Raw genomic sequence first — 11,313 nt, 5'->3', positions numbered from 1 at the left:
GAGTTGTGCAAATCCACATTTTGTAGCATAAAAAGGGCAGGAGGTCTGGTCTAGAGGGTAGAGCCTCCGTCTGCCTGAAGATAACATCCACAAGGTCGCCGGTTCGAGGCCACCGGCACCGTGCGACCTTGGAGCAGCTGACAAGCTGAGCCGAGCTATTCCATCTGCTCTGAGCGTGGGAGGATGGAGGCCAGAATGTGAAGCCAGATCGGAATGAAACACCTGAATGTAGTGGTTCTTGAAAGAAAGAACCTTCTTTCAAATTTTAAAAATCCCTATTTAATAAGGGATTTAAATAAAGCCTGCCTATGTAAACCGCCTTGAATAGAGTCTTGAATAAAGACCAAGAAAGGCGGTATATAAATACCTGTTGTTGTTGTTGTTGTTGTTGTTGTTGTTGTTGTTGTTATTATTAAGCAGTTGTGTTTCTGATTATTTGGCTATAATGCTTGATAGGATACAGATATTTAAATGTGGTTTGTTTCATCGTGTTCTGTATTCATTTACACATCTAATGATATTTAACATGATGGTGTTATCTGAAAATACCAAAATTTTCATAATTTTGTCATCCCGCCCGAGTGACGCCACTGCTCATTAAAATTAATAATACTTTTGAGTAGACAAACATAGGATTGTGTTGTAAATGAGTCAAGTAAATCAGTGCTGGTTACTGTGTGTTTTAAGCAGTTAGGATTGACCATGAGGCCAGCTGATGGCTGGCAAGTCCTGACACGCATGGGACGAGGCAGTCAGGCTGCCTTTTGCACGGGCAAGCAAATCTTGGTTTGCTTATCTTTGATTTGATCAAATCTTCATACTGCTAAAGTAGTTTTTAAAATAAATTTCCACCAGGAGAATGGGGACCGGGTGAGCAGAATCTGCATGCTGGAAAGAATTTCAAAATTAAATCAGGGATGAACAAACAATAGGAGCCCAAATCATAGAGGGCGAAATCAAATCAGCTAATGAGAATGTGGGTCATGGCAGCCCTTTGTAGTCAGAAAATGAAAAAGTCATTTCCAGTTAACCATTATCATCATGAACAGGCTTTGTGTTTGTTGCGGAGAGCAAGATGACATTCAGAAAAAAAGAATTCATTTTGTGCTTCAAAACACAAAATCTTCTCTTCCCGTCCACCCCCTCCAAAAGCTGACATGTCAGCTTCTGTATGTTGTAGCCAATTATTAGGAAAAAGCCATCATGAGAGAAAACTATATTTGTGGGCGAAATGGCTGGCGAAGAGGAGGATTAAAAGCAGGTGAAAGGAAAAAGGAAAAAAAATGGTCAGGATAAGAAGAGAACTTCTCAATCAGTAACGGCTACATCTTCAGCCCTTGTCCCATTAGTGTAGCTAGAGGGGGTACAAAGCCCTAAGTTTTGCAGGGAGCTCACTGCAACGTGCAAGCGGCCCCTCCCCCTGGAGCTGTTACGGACCACTAGAGCAAAATGGAGGCCTAACCCTAACCTTCCGAAGGGGAGGGGAAGGGACCCCTTTCAGGCCACAGTGAGGCTCCCTGCAAAACTTAGAGCACAATTCTGAGATTGCGCTGGGCAGGTGCAAGTCCCTTGTGCTGGCCCTGGAGGCTCGCAAATGTGCTGTAAAACACCTTTGCGCTTCCTTTGAAGTCAGCCATGCCAGTGCACAGAGGTGTGCCAGTCCACGGATGTCAGGTCCAGCATCCGCTATGATGGAACAGGGCAAGTCCGTACCAGCTGAGCTTGGGCGGCACAAGGCTCTGGGGGGGCATGGGGAGGATGGGGACGAGGTGTTTTGGGTAGGGGAGGGTGGGTAGGCCCATGAGCGGGTGGTGGGACAACAGGGAGTGGGGCCCGGATCCGGCACATGCTAGATCCTATCCCCATTCCCGGGCAGCCCAGGGCAGCTCCAGGCTGCTTGGGTGTGCACCACCTCTTTAGGTGGTGCAAATTCAAGTAGACACATTGGGGCTGCAGCGGCTGTCCCTGGGGTAAGGGAAAGCGATTCCTCTTGCCCCGGACTGAGCCGCTTTCAGCCCCAAACTCACGCTGGATATAGAGCAGGCCTGCCGGCCTCCCCATTCCAGTGCAAGTTACAATTGTGCTGTCTGTGCTTTGCACCCCCTCTGTCTATACTACTGCCTTGACCAATGCCTTGACCATGGTATCAACCTTGGATAACAAAATAATTGTAATTATTTCCTCCTCCTGGTCCAAGGATGAGCAACATGGATCAGAAAGCAAATGCTAGATATCTTCATGCATCTAAATAGCAGCTTTGAAGAGGTTCGCATATACAGCCATCCCTTGCACTTTTGTCTGGTTAAGGACCAGAGCATGGACAAAGTCAAAAATGGGTAAATGTCAAAGCATAATTTCGTTTAGTTTGCAAATTTATTTTGGCCAGCAGAAAAGTGTACATAACTAACTATATAACACGGGAATGCCTGCAAAACCTAAATGAACAGAAATAAAAGCAAAATAGCCATATGAACGTTGATGAACATCATGGAAGGTTGGATGAAATTGGACAACAGAGGAAAGCATGTGAATGAAATTGGAAATGTGTTTATAATTGAAAATGGCTGAAAGAGCAAAGCGATGAAAGTCAAGTGGATGAAAGTCAAGGTCTTGCTGTACATATTATTGATGACTCCTTGGTGGGAGTCATAGTTGTCAAATATTTACTTACAGTACATGTTTTTTTTTGTAGGGTCCATCGTGACACAGGACTGTTGGCACACCCCCGGTCAGTGTCAGTATTGGATGCTAATTTGTCCCTCCAGTCCTCGTCATTAAGGAGTCCAACCTGGAGTTGACTGTTGGGTTGGTCTCTTGCCAAGAGGTCATTAGAAAAAGGGATACAGTATTTAGATTTCACTACAGCAATTCCAGAATTATGCAGAGAGGTCAAGGCTCTACTTGGAATTACAGGCAACTGATTTGTTGTTCTGCTTTGGGATATTTTATTTATTTACATTTTAGTGATTTAGGAAGTGTCACCCCCCTTGCCACCAAAGGAACCTCACTGGAACTCATGTTGGTTCATTTGAACCACTCTTTCAGAGGCAATTCTATCATCCCCTTCTCCTTCATGCACCACAAAGAAGGCAGGTTCCCCATGCAAAAGTCGCCAGCAGGCACTGACTCTTCCCATCAGAACATGTGAGGTCACACCACAAGAGGAGCCATCTCCTGTTCCAGTCCAACATACAGTGAGCTCAAGCATGAACTTAGAGTCAGACATAATATTTCTTCATGGCTCTGCCCACCCACCAAATCCAGTAGGAGACCTGCTGAGTCAGGTCAAAGGTCTGCCTTCCCTAGTGTCTTGTTTCCAACCGTGGACTGATTGATTGATGAAACACAAAGCCAAAAAGCTTAGCTACTTCAAAAAAAGGAGGTTGGGCAAATTCATAGAGAAGGAGAGATCTAGGGTATCAATAGCTATGATGGCACAATAGTTGAGTGATTCAGGGCCAGTCTGCCACTGGCAACCAGTTGCTGCTTTCTCCATCTCCTGCTTATGTCTTCTCTTTGGGCCCTCTGGGTGTCCACTATTGGTGGGGTCAGCATTTTTGTTGCCACTCCTGGGGCTTTTGCCTCCCCCCCCCCCCGAATGCCAATGGGCAGCCCACCACATCTTACCTCGTTGTTCAGCCAGCCTTGAGAGCACTGCCCTGTCAATGAAACCAGAAGGCCCACACTGCTGGTTTCATGGCAGAACGCAAGGAGCAGAGTGATCTGCTTTTCGCTCAATTGAATCACCCTTTTTGGGTTGACTTGTGGCCCCTGTGGGCTGTGCCTTGCTTCTTCTCCCACCCCTTCAAGAGGAGCTGTGGCAGCCCCCCAGGAACACCAGAAAAGCTCTGGCTCAGAAGATGACTCAGATTCAATCCAGTTGAGAACTGGTTCAAAAAGGAAAATCAATCTCCAAACAGCTTCTTTTTTTTTTCTTCCTTTGCCTGATTCAAGATGAAACAAACATCTTTCCTTCACTACAGGGAGCTTCATCATCATCAACTGAATGGATATTGACAGCATTCAGAGAGGCCTGTTTCCTGCACGGCTTGGCAGATGTAGATGGCATTTCTGACATTGCAAAATGGAAATGGGGAGCGATTGGTGGAAGAGAGCAACATCTGTGTGCTAAGCAGCCAGAAGTGTAAAACAGACACATGAGGCTGAGTTGTGCTCACCAGGTTTAAGACATAGAAGCCCCCACCCACACCCTGCTTTCTCTCCAGCACTGAGCCAAAATCCCCCCTCCCATTTCACTGCCCCATTCACAGGTGGGAATCACTGGGGGGAGCATGCAACATAAGAACATAAGAAGAGCCCCTCTGGATCAGGCCAAAAGAAGAGCCCCTCTGGATCAGGCCCCTCTGGATCAGGCTTCCTCTAGTTCAGCTTCCTGTGTCTCACAGTGGTCCACTAGATGCCTCAAGAAGCACACGAAAAACCTGTTTCCACTCTCCTGCATTTGGCATTCAGAGACAGCCTATTTCTAAAACCAAAAGGTTGCAGGCACCCATCATGGCTTGTAACCTCCATCAATCTGACCAACCCCCTTTTTCAAGGCACCTAGGCTAGGTACCATCACCACATCCTGTGGCAAGGAATTCCACAGATTCGTTACATGCTGGGGAAAGGAATATTTTCTTTTGGCTGTTCTGACATGCGATGCAAGCTGGGGAGGCTTGAGCAGAAAGCTGCTGATGGGACTGTAGCCTGCCACTTGAAAGAGAACATCTAGGGGTCTTGGAATGGGTCCTCCGGAATAAGGCGTGGCTACTTCAGGCTCCTAAACTATGTCACAACTGCCTGCCGGGGTCGCGGCTACACCTAACCTGGCATAGGGAGTTCCCAGCACCAGTTTGTGCTGTTTCAGTCTGGTTCAAAAAAAAGGTGGGGAGGCACTTTGTTTCTCCTGGGGGGGGGGGGGCCTTGACTGTGATGATAAGTTGAAGTTTTAGTTTGAACAGTTCACATCAAAATTCTCAAGCATGATGTCCAACCAGGGTTGGCCCAACTATTGTTGGCAACCTTCAGTCTCGAAAGACTCTGGTATCGCGCTCTGAATGGTGGTTCTGGAACAGCGTCTAGTAAGGCTGAAAAGGCCCATCTATGAGGTGGTTATTTTGGGCAGCAGAGTGGTGAAGGCACCCATGCTTCACCACCCATGTTCCCTCCTTCTCCCTGCATCCCTGCAGCCCAGCCCCCCATCCTGATCTGTGCGCCTCTTTCTTTTTTGAAACCAGGGAGTGGAAAGGAAGAGGAGGAGTGGTGGAGGCAGTCCAAGGAAGAGGGGGCAGTTTTTGGCACACTGACCCTGATCCTGTTCTTCCAGTCTATAATTTAACCTCACCTGGCTCTTCATGGCAATGGGTTTGCAGAGTACTTTACTCAAAGGGCATACTTTGTACATGTCCCAGAACTGAACTTATATTTGTGCAGAATGTTCAGGGTGGGTGGTTTAGTTTGGAGTTCCCACAGGCTTGCATTGGGCAGAGGTGACAGGCAAGAGGTTCACGGTGAGTTTGAGGTGTGGGTTGCAGGCAAGAATGATGGACAGAACCTGCCCCTCAGCATCCAGCCAGATTCTGACATCACCAGCTGTAATTCCTGAGTCTGCAAACCAAAAAAAAGTCCTTTTGTTATTGGAGCTTCAGTGCTTCGAATTGTAGGTGTCACCGGGGGTGGGGGTGACTCCATGTCATAACCTTGTCTGCCTTCTCTGAATGATCTGGGGGAAATGCAAGTGGTTACCAAGAGATGGATAAAGACACATTTTCTGAGTCACAGCTTGTGAGCAAAGCCTGTTTGTCTCCTGGTGCCGAGAAGGTTTCCTTTTTAAAGTTCTTGTTACTGTCCTCACAGCGAGTGTATTCAAAAGAAAGTCATGCTCCAATTTGCGGTGGTTAATGGATAGCCAAAGAAAAGGTGGAAGCAGGCAGTCTGAGACATTGGAAAGAGTGATTCAAAGGATAATGGAGGAGGAACAAGCTGTCCTGGATTTGAACAATCAAATCATTGTACCTATTGTACGCTCAGGAGCCTCACGTAGTTTCCAGAACAGGACAGAGTCAGGAAGGCAGGTTGAGACTATGACTTACTGCCCTTCCCCAAGGCCTTTTGCATGGAGGTGTGTAGGGCAGGGGATGTTCCCGGGGATGGACAGAGCAGGAACTATGAGACTGCCTTCTGCAGAGGCAGACTTCTGGTCCATTTAGGGGCTAAAGGTGTGGTCTGGAGGAGGTACTGTCACCTTGCCTGAAAAGCTACACAGGACTTGGGTCTCACCTTGGATTGGTGACCAGAAGCCACTGACAACAGAGGAGGAATGCAGAGGAGTCAGCTGGCTGGACTGACTAACATCTTCAGACCGATCCTCTCATTTTTCAAAGCAGACAAGGAATTGGTGTCTTGCAACTTCTTTTAGGGTGCAATCCTAACCCACTTTCCAGCACCGACCCAAGGGCAATGCAGCTCCAAGGTACGGGAGCAAGCATTCCCTTACTTTGAGGAGACCTCTGTGAGTGCCACCCAAGTGCAGGATGCAGCACACATCCCATTGGCACAGCCATGCCAGTGCTGGAAAGTTGGTTAGGATCTGGGCCTTAGATAGTTAGATAGATAGTTGGCAACCTTCAGTCTTGAAAGACTACGGTATCACGCTCCGAATGGTGGTTCTGGAACAGCGTCTAATGTGGCTGAAAAGGCCAATTTGGGAGTGACAATCCCTTCCACGCTGGGAGCAAGTGCAGTCTGTCCCTGGTCTGTCTCCCTGGCTATGGGCCTTCCTTCTTTGCCTCTTTGCCTCAGTCTGTTGGCTAAGTGTCTCTTCAAACTGGGCTAAGTGTCTCTTCAAACTGCACAGCCTGCCTCCAAGCAGGCCGCTCAGAGGCCAGGGTCAGCTTTAGGAGTGGACCTCAACAGGTGGGAGACCCTGGCCTCTGAGCAGCCCGCTTGGAGGCAGGCTGTGCAGTATGGCCTCTTTCAGTTTGAAGAGACACTTGGCCAACAGTCTGAGGCTAAGAGGCAAAGAAGGAAGGCCCATAGCCAGGGAGACAGACCAGGGACACACTACACTTTCTCCCAGTGTGGAAGGGATTGTCACTCCCGAATCGGCCTTTTCAGCCACACTAGATGCTGTGCCAGAACCACCATCCAGAGCGTGATACCATAGTCTTTCGAGACTGAAGGTTGCCAACAACCTGTGAGGGAAGAGTTCATGACTCGCTGCAGTACAGAAGTGTACTCAGGATGCAAGCTCTGTAGACCTGGATCTTGGTATGTTCCGTCAGCTTCTTGTTGGACCAGACTCTCTTTGTGAGTCTGGAAAACGTGGTAGCTGCTTTACCGATGCGCTTGTTTAGCTCGGTATCGAGAGAAAGAGTGTCGGAGATTGTTGAGCCAAGGTACACAAAGTCATGAACAAACTCCAGTTCATGCGCAGAGATTGTAATGCAGGGAGGTGAGTCCACATCCTGAACCATGACCTGTGTTTTCTTCAGGCTAATAGTTTCCTTCATTTAAGCTCCTTCTGCCTGGACAGCATCACTGGTCTCTATTTCACTTCTACATCGATGCACCAACAAATGCCTGTGAGATGCAGTTCTAGGAGCAGGTCTCCCTACGTACTCTGGAGCCCAAACAAACCTCACTATTTTTGTATCTTTCCATATCCACTTCTAAGCTGCTTTTCATGTGAAGGGACTTGTTGAGCTTGTCCTCTTCCAATTGAGGACACAAGTGCCTTCTCACCACCTGCTCATTTGGGTGCTGCTGATCGTTCACCCCTGTTCATCAGTCTTCTAAACATATCAAACGAGTTCCAGGGTCCTTAAAGTCTGCTCCTTCCATCTTCCAGATAGAGGAGGCTTCAGAATCCTGCATAACCTACTTATGCCTTTCAGATGACTTTTTTATCCCCCAAGCTCCAGAGGACCAAAATGCTTGTGTTTTGCCATTGCGGTTTCTTCAAAGCTGTTTTTTCTTACTCACCTGAAGAGACATTTTGCTGTTCCCTTTGAGGATGAAAAACTCCAAGGGGGGCCATCAGTGTGCCCTAGTTAGTCACTCTTTGTGTTTGCTCCTCATCATTTGTGGCTGCTCTAGGTTTGGTCAGGGGCAAGAAATTTCCTGTAAAATTGCAGGCACAACACGCATTATAGCTAGAGATAAATGCTTTGATTTTGCTCACTTTTAAGAAAACGCTTCACGTTTCTCAAAGGCTCGTGGGCAGCTTGGCTCACACACTCAGATGCTTGTTCACTGCCATAACCCACCCCATGCAATCATTTCAATTTTGCCTTAAATCTTTCTATTCCACTCCATATTCATTGCTTCCTGGGAAGTACTTAGACCTCAGGTATGGTGGGGGGAGCCTCTCCACCAGAACCCTTTTGTGCATCATCTGGACTGAGGGCCTTGCCAAGAGCTCCTTCTTGGATAACTGTGAAAATAATGAGGAGGAAGAGGGAAGGATGCGGTTTCAAAGGCATGTATAATGCCAAATAATAAATCATGATGAAATACAGCAAATGCCTCCCAGAACCCCCATGTGATGCCTCCTCTCTTACTGCCTTCAAATCTGTTGCCAAACTAACCCTCCATTGCCAGGAAACCTAAATATGTGTAGCTAAAATAACAGCATATTCTTCTCTCATTTCTCTCATCCCCAAATTGAGACTGTAAGCCCTTGGGGCAGAGACCTGACCTCTTGAACTCTGTGTCATCCTTCATATTGCTGAAGAAGAAAAAAAGAGCTCAGGATTTAGCCAGAGAGACAGATGCTCAGGAGGTTTGATCTGAATAGAGCCACATGGAGAGGGCATTGCCTGTGTTCTCCATGACGAACAATGACAATTCCAGACCAAAGAACTGGTGCAGAAGTTGTTGTTGTTATAAAAATGCACAATGTATAACAACAGTAAGTAAAATCATTTAGGGCACAATTCAAACAGTGCCCTAGGTTGGCCCAAGTCCCTTGCACCATCCTCTGGGTGTTGCAAAAGTTCCGAAAGGTACTTTTGTTCCACTGCAGGAGTCGGGAGGCTGAATCCAGCTCCACTGCATCGGCAGACAGATGAGTTTGTGCTGGCCAAATCAGGTTGATGTGGGGGTCTGGGGAGGGCAGAATGGGGGTGTTCCAGGGCAGAGGCAGGCAGGCCCATGGGCAGGGCAGGCCTAGAAGGGGGGTGGTCTAGAGGGTAGAGCCTCCGTTAGCCCGAAAATAACATCAGAATGTCGCCAGCTCGAGGACACCGGCAGCTCCCTGAACGGCTGAGAATGGCGAGACCTTGAAGCCCAGCTGAGTGATTCCACCTGCTCTGGGTGTGAGCAAGAAGCTGCCCTCCATGTGAGAGATGGAGCTGCTTGTCAGCCTGCGTGGGAGGAAACCGGAGGCCAGAATGTGATACCAGATCAGAAAGATCCATCTGAAATGCTGTGGTTCTTGAAAGAGAGAACCTCTATGATTGTAAAAATCCCCTTGAGGGATTTAGAAATGCCTGCCTATGTAAACCGCCTTGATAAAGTCAGAAGAGTAATCCAATGACCAGAATGGTGGTATATAAATACCTATGATGATGATCATGCCAGGATCCAGCACAGGATCCAGATCCTAGCCCTCCCTAGTCTTTAGGTGACACAGATCTGAGTAGCTCCATTCAGGCTGCTGCTGCTGCATGACATACGGTGAGGGGAATTGATTCCTCTTGCCAGGAAGGATTCACACACCTCTAGGTTGCTATCAGACTTCTATTAATGCAGGATCTGAAGTGGGTTTTGAAGACTCCTTCACCATCTCAGAAACAGGGCTAAAGCCAAAGGTCCTGTGGCCCACCGAATCCTGTGGGATGAGCCCATCCCTTTGTTTGTGATTTGGTAGCCCTGAACTGCTCACCCCAGCTTTGAAATGAGTCCTTGCATTGGTCTTGCACTCCAGACACTTCCCTCCTTTAATGTATCAGCACCCACTGCAGTGACAGCTTGTGAAACTTTGCCTGTCCACCTCTTCTCCTTTCCCACTGCCACTGATGCTGCTCGGGGAGATTTGTTTCCAAAATGCTGTGTGTGGTCCCCAGCACTGGAACCACACAGCACACAAATAGCATTTTGTTATTTTAAGACATGCAGAATGGGGACTGGAGAGGGAGAAGAGGCAGCACCAGGCAATGCTGGGTGGTGGCAGTTTAAATACCCAAGGCCGGTATTTCAGCAGATTGGCAGTTTGGAACAGCTTTAGCTCCAGGCAAATATTCCAATAAAGATCTGCTTGCAGGCAGAGAGTGTTGGGCGGTGATGCCTTCCTAAGTAATCTTGCATTCGCGTTCTGGTGGTTTAACCCCATCTGAATTAACAAGGTTGTCTTGGGATAGGTGTGTGCCTGTTCCATGTGCAAGCTGTCCCTGTGACACCTCCTGCGGCCCACCAGGAATGAGGGCTGCAGTTCTACAGGACAGGAACCACCAGGGAAAACTGCAGCTGTTTCATTTCTCTCGTTATTGATTTTCATTTGCCTGCTCCTTGGAGAGAATGAAAAGATCTACCCTGCGTGTGTTTAAATGCAATAATGGCAAAGCATAAACGGGGCCAGCTGTGAGAGATGGCTGCAAAAATGATCCATCTAAAACCAGAATATTGCTTTGATTTTCATGCAACTGGAGAGCCATTTTGCCAAGAAACATACATCTCAACGGCTCATTTTGCTGAGCCCTGAATTTCAGATACCGAGAGCTGAGAGAAACCAACTTCCCTAATCAGAAGGAGAAAAAGAGAGAGCAGTTTATGTTCCAGTCCCTGTGACACTCTCATCCCATTCCAGGATTACCAGCAGGGCCCAAGATCTCCAGGGTCCATAAAACTCTCTCATCAGCGCAGACCCTCTCGTCAACAGTGAAAACAGATAGCCTGTGAGCTCTTTCCTGTGTGTGCTCAGCTCCGCTGGCTCCAGGGAAACAAATGAAATGGTCCATAGGGTGCAAGCTGAGCTTTCCATGGGTTTGCACAGATCTCCAAACAGTGGTGGCTCCACCAAGAGGCCAGCTGAGGATGCTGCCTCAGGTGACAAACACTTGGTGCCATTCAGGGTTGACAGAGCCTTACAGAACCCAACAAAAACTGGTGTGACCTTTGTGGTTGATCCCAAGGTAAGTTCACCTGTGCCTGCTCCACCAAAAGGAATATGGGTAGCTGTGCAAGAAAAATACAGTTAGTGTTCCTATTCATTGCAATGGGGCTTGCACGGAGAGAGCTTCTTGAAAGATTGCGCCCTGAGTTAATTAGTGGGCTGGAAGCAAACTATATTGGGCCAACCTTGATGCCCAC

Source organism: Tiliqua scincoides, chromosome 11, assembly GCF_035046505.1.
Source record: "Tiliqua scincoides isolate rTilSci1 chromosome 11, rTilSci1.hap2, whole genome shotgun sequence".
Taxonomy (NCBI): Eukaryota; Metazoa; Chordata; class Lepidosauria; order Squamata; family Scincidae; genus Tiliqua; species Tiliqua scincoides.
This window is presented reverse-complemented; position numbering follows the sequence as displayed.